Consider the following 12,870-nt stretch of genomic DNA (forward strand, 5'->3'; position numbering starts at 1 on the left):
ATGTTGCATGGATAGATTCAAGGAGTTGTTTGTAGAAAAGTATTTCCCTCAGTTTGTTCAGGATCAAATGGAATTGAAATTTCTGCAGCTAAATCAGGGAAATATGTCAGTGACAGATTATAGAAGTAAGTTTGAGGATGATCTAGGTTTGTACCATCATATGTGGACACTGATAGGAAGAAAGCTAAGAGGTTCCAGCAAGGTCTTAAGCCATAGATCCGAGGGAAGGTGGCCATATTTGAATTGGATACGTATGCGGGAGTTGTGCAGAAGGCTATGATTGTAGAGACGAAAAGTGAAATGTCACAGAAGGAGAAGGAAAGTAAGAAAAAGGAAGTTTGAGGGAAGCGAAGGACAGTCCCGAGTAGAGAAATTTCCAAATTTTAATCTGAGGAAAGGAAAGTTCCAGCCCGGAAGGCATTTTAATTTCAGAATGCAGAATGCAGGTGACGGAGGACAAGGAAATCGTCTAGCCACTAGGAACCAGCCAACCCAGCAGAGACAAGCCCTACCAGACTGCCAAGTATGTAGAAAGAAGCATGGGGGAGTGTTCAACAAGCTGAATGTGGTTTACTATAGATGAAACCAGAGGGAGCACTATTCAAGGGAGTGCCGTAATCAACCAGCCAGAGAGCCAGCAAATAAGGATCAACCTAACAGGAATTAGGCAGGAAAGGTTCCATCAATTAGGTTTGCATGTTTCAAGTGTGGGAAGCCAGGACACATAGCAAGAGATTGTAAAACACCAGTTTCAGTCAATAATACACTGAGAATCATGGGAGCTACTTCAACGGTGAATGAACCTCCCAGAGCCAGAGTTTATGACATGTCTGTGAAGGATGCTATCATAGACACTGATGTTGTGGCAGGTTCGCTTACTATGAATTCTTTATGTGCTAAAATGCTAGTAGATTCGGGAGCAACTTGATCGTTTATTTCTCAAGATTTTGTTGATAAGTTAAATTGTCCAATTGAACTTCTAAGTGAGATTATGACGGTAGAATTAGCAAATGAAGAGCGTGTATTTATTAAGCAAGTGTGTACGGACTGTGAGATTGAGATTCGGGTAATAAGTTTGGTGCAGACTTGATACCATTTAAGTTAAGAGAGTTGACGTTATTTTAGGAATGGACTGGCTATCAAAGCACGATGCTCAGATAGACTGTCGTAATAAGAAGGTAATCTTGAAGACGCCAGATGAGAAAGTGGTGACGTTTAAAGGTTAGAGGCAAGCAAAGAAGTTCTTGACGATAATTCAAGCTAAGAAGTTACTGCGACAAGGATGTGAGCATTTTATTGCTTATGTAATAGATAGAAGTCAGGAGCTAGCAAAACTAGAAGACATTCCCGTGGTAAATGAATTTCCAGATGTGTTCCTAGACGAATTACCAGGACTTCCTCAGATAGGGAAATTGAGTGTGCGATCGACTTAACACCTGGAACAGAACTAGTATCTAAAGCCCCGTACAGAATGGCGCCAGTTGAAATGAAGGAACTAGCAAAGCAATTGCAAGAGCTATTAAAAAAGGCAGTGATTAGGCCCAGTGTGTCTCCATGGGGTGCACCGATACTATTTGTTAAGAAGAAAGATGGAAGCATGAGGTTATGTATCGATTATCGAGAACTCAATAAGCTTACGATTAAGAACAAGTATCCATTACCTCGAATTGACAATTTTATGATCAGCTGAAGGGAGCCAAGTATTTCTCTAAGATTGATTTGAGATCAAGATATCACCAATTAAAGATTAAACCTGAAGATATACCAAAGATAACTTTCAGAACAAGGTAGTGTCGCTATGAATTCTTAGTGATGTCTTTTGGATTGACCAAACCCCACAACATTTATGGACTTAATGAACAGAATTTTCAAGGAATATTTGGACAAGTTTGTAATTATGTTTATCGATGATATTTTGATCTACTCAAAGTCAACGGAAGATCATGCAAAACATCTAAAGATATCTTTGGAAATTTTAATAAAGAAAAAGCTGTATGCCAAGTTTTCAAAGTGTGAGTTTTGGTTACAAGAAGTTCAATTCTTAGGGTATGTGGTCAGTAATGAAGGAACCAAAGTAGACCCAGCAAAGATTGAAGCTGTTATGAATTGGGAAATGCCAAAACACCAACAGAAGTAAGAAGTTTCCTAGGATTAGCAGGATATTATCGATGATTTGTTCAAGATTTCTCAAAGATTACGACAACTTTGACGAAGCTTACCAGGATAAATGAGAAGTTCATATGGAACGAGAAGTTTGAAGAAATTTTTCGAGAATTGAAGAAGAGATTGATCACGACATTTGTTTTGTCACTTCCAGATGATCAAGGAAATTTTGTAATATATGACGCTTCTCATAAGGGATTGGGTTGTGTTTTGATGCAACATGATTAAGTTATTACATATGCGTCTAGACAACTGAAACCTCATGAGCAGAAGTATCCTACTCATGACTTGGAACTAGCGGCAATAGTATTCGCTTTGAAGATTTGAAGACATTATCTATATGGAAAAAAATGTGAGATCTATATGGATCATAAGAGTTTGAAGTACATATTCACGCAAAAGGAACTTAATATGAGACAACGAAGATGGTTGAAGTTAATCAAGGACTATGATTGCACGATTAACTATCACCCAGGAAAAGAAAATATGGTGGCAGACGCGTTAAGCAGAAAGGAAAGATTTAATGTGTTAACAGTACCTGAAGAGTTATTTAAGGAATTTCAGAATTTGGAATTGGAAGTCAGAATTTGCAAACCTGATGAAGCAAGATGTATAGTATGACTTTTTAGCCATAATTGTTAGAGAAGATAAAGAAATGTCAAGAGGAAATAATGGATCAAGATATTAATCGATTGGTAGGAGAAGAGTTATGCACTCAAAAAGGATGATCGAGGTATCCTCAGATTTTCTTCCAGAATTTGGATTCCACCAGTAGCAGAGTTGAAAAATGAAATTCTACAGGAAGCTTATAAATCAAGGTATTCCATCCATCCAGGAAGCACCAAGATGTATAGAGATTTAAAGAAAAATTATTGGTGGACAAATATGAAAAGAGAATTGTGGAATGGGTTAGCAAATGTTACACGTGTCAAAGAGTTAAGGCGGAGCACCAGAAACCAAGTGGATTATTACACCCGTTAGAGTTTCCAGAATGGAAGTGGGAGCACATTGCTATGGATTTTATAGTTGGATTACCAAGGACGAAAGCAAACCACGATGCCATTTGGGTTATAGTGGACAGACTAACTAAATCAGCTCATTTCTTGCCCATTATTGAAAGATTTTCACTGGACAAATTGGTTCACATGTATTTGAAGGAAATAGTAGTCCGTCATGAAGTCCCTGTGTCTATTGTATCTGATCGAGATCCACGATTCAATTCAAGATTTTGGAGAAGTATATAATTTATATCAATGGATAGATCGTGTCAAGGGGATTCGAAGGTGGTGTCCGTTTTAACGGGAGAAGTCGGAGTCGACTTTGCCGGAAAAGAGAAGAGGAAATCGGCGGGAGAAATTCCAGCCATTTGGCTGTGAACTTGGTGATTTCGATTTAATAAATTGCTTGCTGCAGTGACATAGAGTTGATCTGCTCGTTTTTACGCCGTTTTGGGCAGGTTGAGTGTCACCGGGAAGCTTCGGGCCGGCGGCCATGGCTTCGTCGGTAACTGCCGGAAAAGAAAGGGGGAAGAAGGTGGTGAAATTAGACTTGACCCCCCAGGTTTTCAGCATTTTAAAGATTTAACCCCGAACTTTTCAAAATTTACAAATCAAACCCTGCTGTTTAAATTATTTTTAAAAATGATATTTTTATTTTTTTTAAAATCTGAATAATTTCTTTAATTATTTTAAATTAAGAAAATGGTTTTTAATTATTTATTTATTTAAAAATAAATCTAATTTATTTTATTAATTAATTTTAATTAGTTTTTAATTATTTTAATTATCGATTTATTTAATGTTAAATGATTAATTAATTAATTAATAATTGATTTTAATTGATTTAATAATTAGATTTAATTATTTATTTTGATTTAAAAATTCTAAAAAATAGTTACGAGCGTTAAAATATTATTTAAATTATTTTCAAAACTCGATAATTATTATTAAATCATTTTAAAGTCAGATTCGGGTGTTCGAACCCTGTTATTTAATTTTAAATGATTCAGAGATTTGTTTTAATTCCGAAAAATATTCAAAAATTTGTATTAAATACCTGGAAAATCATTTTAACCCCAAATCTTCTTTGAAAAATTCTTTTGATTAAATATCTTACACGCTATGTGCTAGATGTGATAAGATTGATGTGTAATATGCCTGTATGTGCATTGTTTGACGATTTTATTTGTAACTTATAATCCGTAAGTCGGATTTGGGTGAAACGAAGGGTAGATAGAAGTTTGTAACGAATATAATGAGATGATAAGTAGTATTAATAAATACGTGTGATGTCTAATAGAGGAAGCGAGATGTAAAAAGGGAAATCAAGTGGTCAGTGATTGGGAACCAAGTAATGAGTGCAAGTAAAGTGAAAGCGGACTGAGATAAGGCAAGTATTTTCGAACTTTCTTCATATATGTTGTTAAATATTACGAATAGTTCTTGTTTTATATTGCAAGTACTTTGAAGTACTTAACCCTAAACCCTGATTCTTATTGATCTTGAGCCGTAAGCTTTATTATTTGTAAACCATTGATTGTTGAATTCCCAAATACGAACCACACATATACGATACTACTCCACAAATACATATATACCACATACAAATCCTTGATATGAAATTGCTTAATATACGAACCTTTATAACTTGTATAACAGAAGACCAATCCTTGTAACCACTAAACCTTTGGTCTTCTACTTTCTGATTCTTTCCCTGGCTGGAAGCCAATCTATACTTACCTTATTATACTTTCATGATATTACGAATCACCCTATGTTTCGAGATAAATGTTGTTCATGATTCAACTTATTGATTTATATTGTTTATCATGTTGATATTATAGAATTGGATTATTTTTAAATATGGACCAGATTCGTGGTCGGACCAGATTCGTGGTCATAATAGGATAATGTGTGCCTTGGATCCAGTATATAGAGCAAAGCTGAGAGCCTTGCTCGGGGTTAGTGCGTGACTGTACAACAGCCTAACCTTGGTTTTTAAAATAAAAGTGAATATCCAATTCTAATCATTGCTTATTAAGGAATTTAATATCCTATATCATTTCAGTTGATCATTGTTTAATCTCAGTATTGTCATTATGACTTGCTTAGCTAGTTAGCTCACTCTTGCAAATTTGTTTATGTTTTCTTCTAGTTAAAAAGGAAACTGGTGGTAGCGAGATTCCCGAGACAAGTGTGCGAGCTAGGTTTCCAGGTTCAATGGAATAAGCTAATGGAAGATGTTTGGCTTAGTTTATGTTGAAAGTTGTAAGACTGTTTTAATTTCTATTATAAGATAAATAAATTGAGATTTGGTACATTGTAGTATAAATAAGGTTGTGGCTTGTGGGCATACTTTAAACTGTTGCGATCCGTGGTTATGGTAAGTAGGGTCATTGCTATATTATTATTATTATAAACAGGTATATATATGGTGTGTGTGTGTGTGTTGTGGACCACAAACTTCTGACCTGGGTTTGGAGGGCGCCATACAAATGCTTAGCAAGGTATATAATAAGGCAGAATTTAACAATATAGCAATTCATAATTCGAAGTTGGGGTGGATGGCATCATTATTCAAGTCAAATTATTTTAAACCAAATCATTGCTCAAAAATCATTTTGACGCTACGGATTACTGCCGGTGATCATCCGTGAAGTAATCCCGAACCTCGCCGGGTTCTAATAAATTTTAATTGGGATCGCTAGGCAACTTTTAAGCCTAATTTTATAAATATGAAAGGGACTTATGTCTTAGTCCAATTCACTAATCTTACAAAACATTTCTTTTGTTTTGAAAATCTCTTTTAAGCAATTTTCATTTATAAAACTAATGCCAGATGGAAATTCCAAAGATTCCAAGTAAAGATATCAATTTATTCCATTATCAAGGAAAACTATTTCTGTTAGATCCCGAATTATCGTAGAAGGGGGGTTGAATATGATAATCACTAAATTAAAAATTCTTTCGAATCTTTAGCGGATAAATATTTAGTGCTCGGTTAATGTTTCGTGTTCTTGAGAGGAATAGTGTTTGGAACGATAAAAACGAGGAACACAAAATATTCGGGGAAATATATTCGTATATAAATCCTTGGGGGTGTTGCTACACTCCGGTAAATAAATTAATCAGCTACAATCTAAGAATAATAAAGTTTCTAGCTACTACAACAAATTTACAAATCAAATCCTATACAATAATCTAGCTTTTATTTGTACTAGGATTTAATTACCGGGTAACGATTATAATGCCCCTAAGAATATACAAGAATTGAATCGGGCATTATAACATACTCCGGTGAGAAGTTAAACGGATATTCAAGTAGCTTGAACTCCTCTGTAAATCTCCGCTTCTTTTTTTATCAGCTCTCTTTTTGTTGGAGAAGAAGATAAAGTACTCTCCAGATCTGCTGCAAAGTGTAGACTTTATACACAATAAAATTGTGGGCTGAGAATGAGTACTCTGTGTGGCGACCAAACCTTCTGTGGCGACAAAGGGGGGGCTCTGTGGCGACCTCTGCTTTACTAGTTCATTACAAAAATACAAGTAACCTTCACTTGTGTTGCGACCAGGTGGTGTATAATACTAAAAACAAAACTAACAATCCTGTTAGTTGAACTTAACAACCACATGTACAATCATGTACATGTTTTGTTTTGTTCTTTTATTATTTTTTTTCTTTTGTTTTCTATTTCTTTTTCTTTTTGTTTTCCTTTTCTTTCTTTCTCTTTTTCTATTTTCTTTTTCTATTTTTCTATTTCTTTTCTTTTTCTCTTTTCTTTTTTTTTTGTTTCTTTTCTTTTTAAGTTTAAATTGTAATTAAATTAATTTATAAAATAACTTAAATATAACTTATATAAATAAACTAATTTAGATTTATAAAATAAACTTATTAAAGTTTATAAGATAAATCATTTTAAGTTTATTACATAAATTATATTAAAGTCCATTAAATAATTTATTTAATTTAACAATTAAACTTTGAGCTTCGCCAGTCCCCTGTGTTGTTGAGCTGTATACCCTGCGCACCTCTTCTCGTACTTTAACATATAAACGTTCGATCCAAGTACGTTCCTCAACTTAACAATCCTTCTATAAATAATACCCAGATTCCTTTCACGAGCTGTTGACGCCTAGTGCAACTGGTCTGGTTCACAGGCGACTAACCCCGATTCAGGTCTTCGTATTATAGCCTTGATTACATTGTTAAGCTTGCCTTAACTTTATTGCTTCGAACACTGACTGTCAATAAACAACTGTACTTTCACTGGAATCCTTTCTGGTACTTTAGACAACATCTTCATTAACCTCTGTCTATACCCTGTCTTCAATTCTTCAGATTCCTATGCTTCAAACACTGTCTATCTTCAATCAATGTCAATACACTGAAATCTTCCGGTAGCACTTGTATACTGAATCTTCAACATTTCTGAAACCCTGAAAGTCTTTAACCTTTGTTCTTCACTGAGGCATGATCATATTAATGAACTTCTTTCAGTGACCTGTAGACAGACTTCAGGCTTTCTTATAATCTTCTGATTCTTTGTATTTGCCTTATCTTCATTCTTCCTGATTTCTTGTGTAGACGTAGTATATTAACCTGTCCTGTTCTGGTGTTGTTATCGTGTTGAGTTATCACGTAACTGTTCATACAGCTACGCAGTCTCACCAACAATCTCCCCATATTTGATTGTTAAACTTAACAAACAAATTAAATAGAGAGGATAACTCAACTAACAACTAGAAAAAGTAATGTACCAGGACTTGTAAATAATGCTACTAGTTTTCTAGATCAAATACTGCATTTCCAGATTTCTTGAGTTTCTGAAATGAAAGATGCTTATTCGTCTAGCACTGAATTGATCTTTAAGTAGTTTCATTTCATTTCCTTGGTTCTTCAAATCTCTGCCAGATAATACTTCTCAGTCTTGAAGTATCATCAGCAGTTTCTTTTGTACAACCACATTTCCTGTTGAGAAGCGCATATCTCTCTTGCTTCTCCCCCTATGAGAATCAACTGCTTAAAGGAGATCAACCTTCGGCTACCACCCTCTCCCGTACAATAGGATCCGCATATAAGAACTAATGGTCTCCCCTTTTGGAAAACAGCTTCTCCCCTTACGAAAATGTAATGAACCAAACCACTTCTTTTGATCCTAGGAAATCACCTTTGTGTTTACCACCTCTCCCGTACAATAGGATCTGTAGTTACAAACAATAATGGTATGGTGTAGTGTATATGTGCTTTACCTTTTTTCCTGGTGTAGTGTACATGTGCTTTTTACCTTTTTCCTTCTTCCTGCTATTCTCCCCCTTAGTTGAGGAATCCTCCAAACTATTATATAAGCTTTTATCTCCCCTTAGAAAAGGAATGTATGTTGTTTTCTGAAGGAGTTCTTATAACGACTCGTGTATGTTGAATTATTTAAATATGTGATTATGGAATTTATTAAATAAATAAAATATGTATTGGTATTGACCACTATGTGTTGTTTGATTATTATCTAGGTGTAATTTATGTAGTACCGGGTTGTCCGCAGGATTAATTATGGAGTCATATTGAATTATTCCTAATTTCAAAAAAATGGATTTAGTGCAAATTTATTTGCATAAATATTTAGAATTTATTTAAAATTGTTTTTATGATTTTATAATTACCTTGATTATTTTCAGGATTTATAAAATTGAGAAATCAATATTTCATTAATTATTTTTTTTAAATGATTTTCTGAGTGTGTTTAATGGTAAAATTCATATTTAATTATGGAAATCTTCAAAAATCATGAAACTTATATTTTTTAAGTTCATATTATTTGAGAATTTTAAAATTATTTTGGGAATTTTCGAAGTTAGTTTCACCCGCGCGTCGATTCGTTTAAGTGCTAAAGCGGGTATCAATTGCGTTTCAAAAATTGCTTTAAAATTTCAAAATTTACGTTTTTATTTACTTCAGGATATTTGTAATATTTTAAAACTATTTTTGGAATTTTATGGGTTTCATTGAATTGCGCATTAATGCGTTAAATCGGGAAAGGCGGATCAGAATGGGGCAACAAGAGGATTATACCAATAAGGTTTGCTACGTGTTTATTTCTTACAACTTTCCCGGACACGTATAACTAGCAGAATATGTTAAAAAAATAATAATATAAGTAAATATCGGATACAACCCCATTTGTTCCCTGTATCTCTCTCGGCTCAATCTCTCTCTCGATTCCTCCTACATCTCACCTCTCCCTATTCCCGTTCCTTCCCTGTTACTTCGTTCTTGTTTCACCCCTGGTTTCCTTGTGGCCGCAATTCTGATTCCGATAAGTTCGGCCCATTTCTTTTCCGGCCATATCTCCGTTTTCTGTCCGATTGGTTACCTGAAGCACCTATATACACGCATATATGTGTGTATACATGCCTGAGCAGTAAGAGATTACTATTCTGGTGGCCTGAGCTTTTCGTTCCTCCAGGTTACCGTCGGCCTTTCCGGCAAGGCAGCCTATATTTTGGATGCGCGTGGTTAACACGCGTGTATAGCGTGTGTAGGTTGTGAAGAGATGTGTTTATGTTGTATTTGCAGCCTGATGTATTATTTTGATTATTTCTGAATTGTTAATTCTTATTTTTGCAAGAATTATTGATTACAATTCATGAAATAAATTAATTTTGTACGGAAAATTAGATTTAATCGGTGAAAGTTCGCGTTGGAAACTCGATTTGTATGGGTACCCGTGAATTTTACCACCGTCGGCGATGAGCCTCGGCGAGCCAACGGTGGACTGTGATGTTTATTCTGAGCCCTAATATTTTTTAATAAATAAAGTCGTGTTGTGTTTTTATTCTGGATCGAAATAGTTGACGCCTCTGTGTAATTATATCGGTGATTAGATAATTTGCGAGTTGTGATTGGTTGTCGTGTTTAAATTGGGATTGTTGTTGTTGTGAATTGACGTCGATTGATATTTCGATGGGTAGGTCCGATAAAACAAGGAGACGCTTGCCCGATTTCCTGACACACTGAACTTACGTAAATATGGGAACGTATTCGATGAATATCGGGACGTCGAGAGACTATATATACATATATGTGTGTGTGTGTTTATACGAACTTGGTTGTACGATGTGATGAAATATTTGCCAAATCGATAACCCTAATTTCGTAAAATAAAGAGTATATGTATTTTCCGAAAATGAACACCGAACCGATTTTTGAAATTGTGAACCCTACTTGTTGCGTGTGTTATTATAATATACAAAATTACGAGTCGGGTTTGAATATCGTTGGGTAAAATTGGTATCGAGGATATGTCAAGCATACCTAGATGTTTAACGTGGGGTATTTCGACCCTGTAGGTTATAGTCGGGAACCTGGAAGTGGACGATGGACTAAAGACAACGTAGTGGTCAGTCGACGAGCTCAATAGAGTTTCAACAGAAAACCTGAGTGTCGAAGTCGAATCTAATGTGGTCTAGTGGTTGGACATTAAAGCCTGGGCGGCAGAGTCGGCTCAGAGTTGGTCAGTAACAGTTGTAAAGCCCTGTGAGGCAAGTACTTCCGAACTTTCTTCAAGATATATCGCAATTATTTTTGAACTGTTTCATAACATATCGCTCTTATTCAAAATAACTCTTGTTTATATTGCAAGTGCTTTAAACTATTTACCCTTGAACCCTGATTTTTCTTGATCTTGAGCCGTAAGCCTTGTTCTTTGTAAACCATCCTTTGTTGGTCCTCAGATACCAAATCACACAAATATGATACCACTCCCCAAATGTATAACTACCAAACACCAAACACTGGAGCAAAAATTGTTTGAAAACACAGAAACTTTTATACTCCAACCATTCTTTATAACATCAAAGAACTGTACCTTGAAAAATCAGTATTCGTCCAATACCTGATCATTTTACAGACTGAAAACCGTTTCTTATACATACATTGATATACCCTTGAGATATCCATGAGTTACTTTACGTTTTTATTCAAGTGTTTAACCATCATTGATTATGATCTTATTTATCGAATTATATTGTTAATCATATTGAATTGCTTTAGAATTGGATAGTTTTTATATATATGTGGACCAGATTCGTGGTCAGACCATATCTATGGTCAATTTAGGCCAATGTGTGCCTTGGATCCAGTAGTTAGAGCAGTGTTGTGTGCTTTGCTCGGGGTTAGTGCGTGACTGATCAGCAGCCTAACCTTGGTTTTAAAAACTTAAAATGAATGTCCAATTCTAATGATTGTTTAGCAATAAACTTGATTCCTCTGAATTATCTCGTTTGATCATTGATTAATCCTAATTATTATCATTGTGACTTGCTGAGCTAGTTAGCTCACTCTTGCGAATCTTTTTATGTATTCTACAGTTAAGAAGGATACGGTTGATAGCGAGGTTTCCCAATTCAATGTACGAGCTAGGATTCCAGATTGAGGTGGATCGAGCTAGCAGGAGCTTATTGCGGTAGTGAGATAGTAAGATTGCAAGAATCATTATATTATCAGTTGTAAGTTAAATTAGTCGGGATTTGGTACGATGTAATAAAAGTTAAGGTTGTGGCTTACTTTCATACTTTAACCTGTTGCGATCTGTGGTTAGGTAAAGAAGGGTCATTGCAAATAATATCTTATATACAGGTTTATATGTTGTGTTTGTGTTGTGGACCCCAAACTACTGACCCAGGTTTGGAGGGCGTCACAGTTCTCATATGTTACTTGGTTGGAAAAGAAATAACAAGTCATAATCTGATCAACCATGTCCCTTTAAATGTTGCAAGAATGACTTCACTGTTGATCATCATGTTAACCAATCTTCCCAACTCCTTATACCTCCCAAATGTGAGATCACCAAGTGTTACCAATTGTGAGCTCCGAAAGGTCCCAGAGTATTCTAATCTAATCTGTAAATGTTAGTTCCCTAAGAGTTAGGTTCCAATCATAAACAGATTCGAGACCCGAAGTATCAAGAACCATGTTTAGGGATAGGGAATGGGATATGGTTTTTCTCTTTCTTCCTCACCGTGAGTGTGTGATTCTGTTTTGTGTACCTCACAAGTGTTTCACTCTTCTCTCCACTCGTGTTTACACTCATTCTCACAAGTGTATCACTCCTCTCATAGCTCCAAAATCCAGTTGTACCTGCAAGGAAAATCACCTTAGCCATCCTTAAGGAGGTCACAGGTGGTGCAATGGGAGTTCACAAATCCCCATCCTTGTTAGACTCGTCAGATGAATCTGAGTCATAATCTACAAGTTGCTAGTTTCCCTTTTAGGGTTCCAGATTTGAACTCTGGGAAGGTAGACAATGATCCAAAGAATTTAGCATAAAAATTAAAGTTTTCTTCTAATGTCTGTGAAGACATTTCCTTGTGACTCATCAGGTAATCATCATTGTCAACAAGTTGTCGATCTGCACCTATGTCAGATCCACTATCCGCAGATGCATCCAGGTTTATTAGTCCCGGGGAGGTAGACACTGACCACTGACATATGGCTATTGGATCAATATCCTCTCCTAACACCTGTAAAGGCAATTAGTCCATTAAAGAACCTTGAACAATCAAATCTGACCTTAAAATGGTCAAAACTCTTGTTTCAGTTAACTCATCCTTTGTGTATGTAACATTTCCTTGTGCATCAAGGATTGTTTATGTTTGAGGTGGTAACACTACATCGGATACCCTGGCCGACAGGCGAATTTCAATAGACGCACCC

Source organism: Apium graveolens, chromosome 6, assembly GCF_009905375.1.
Source record: "Apium graveolens cultivar Ventura chromosome 6, ASM990537v1, whole genome shotgun sequence".
Classification (NCBI taxonomy): Eukaryota; Viridiplantae; Streptophyta; class Magnoliopsida; order Apiales; family Apiaceae; genus Apium; species Apium graveolens.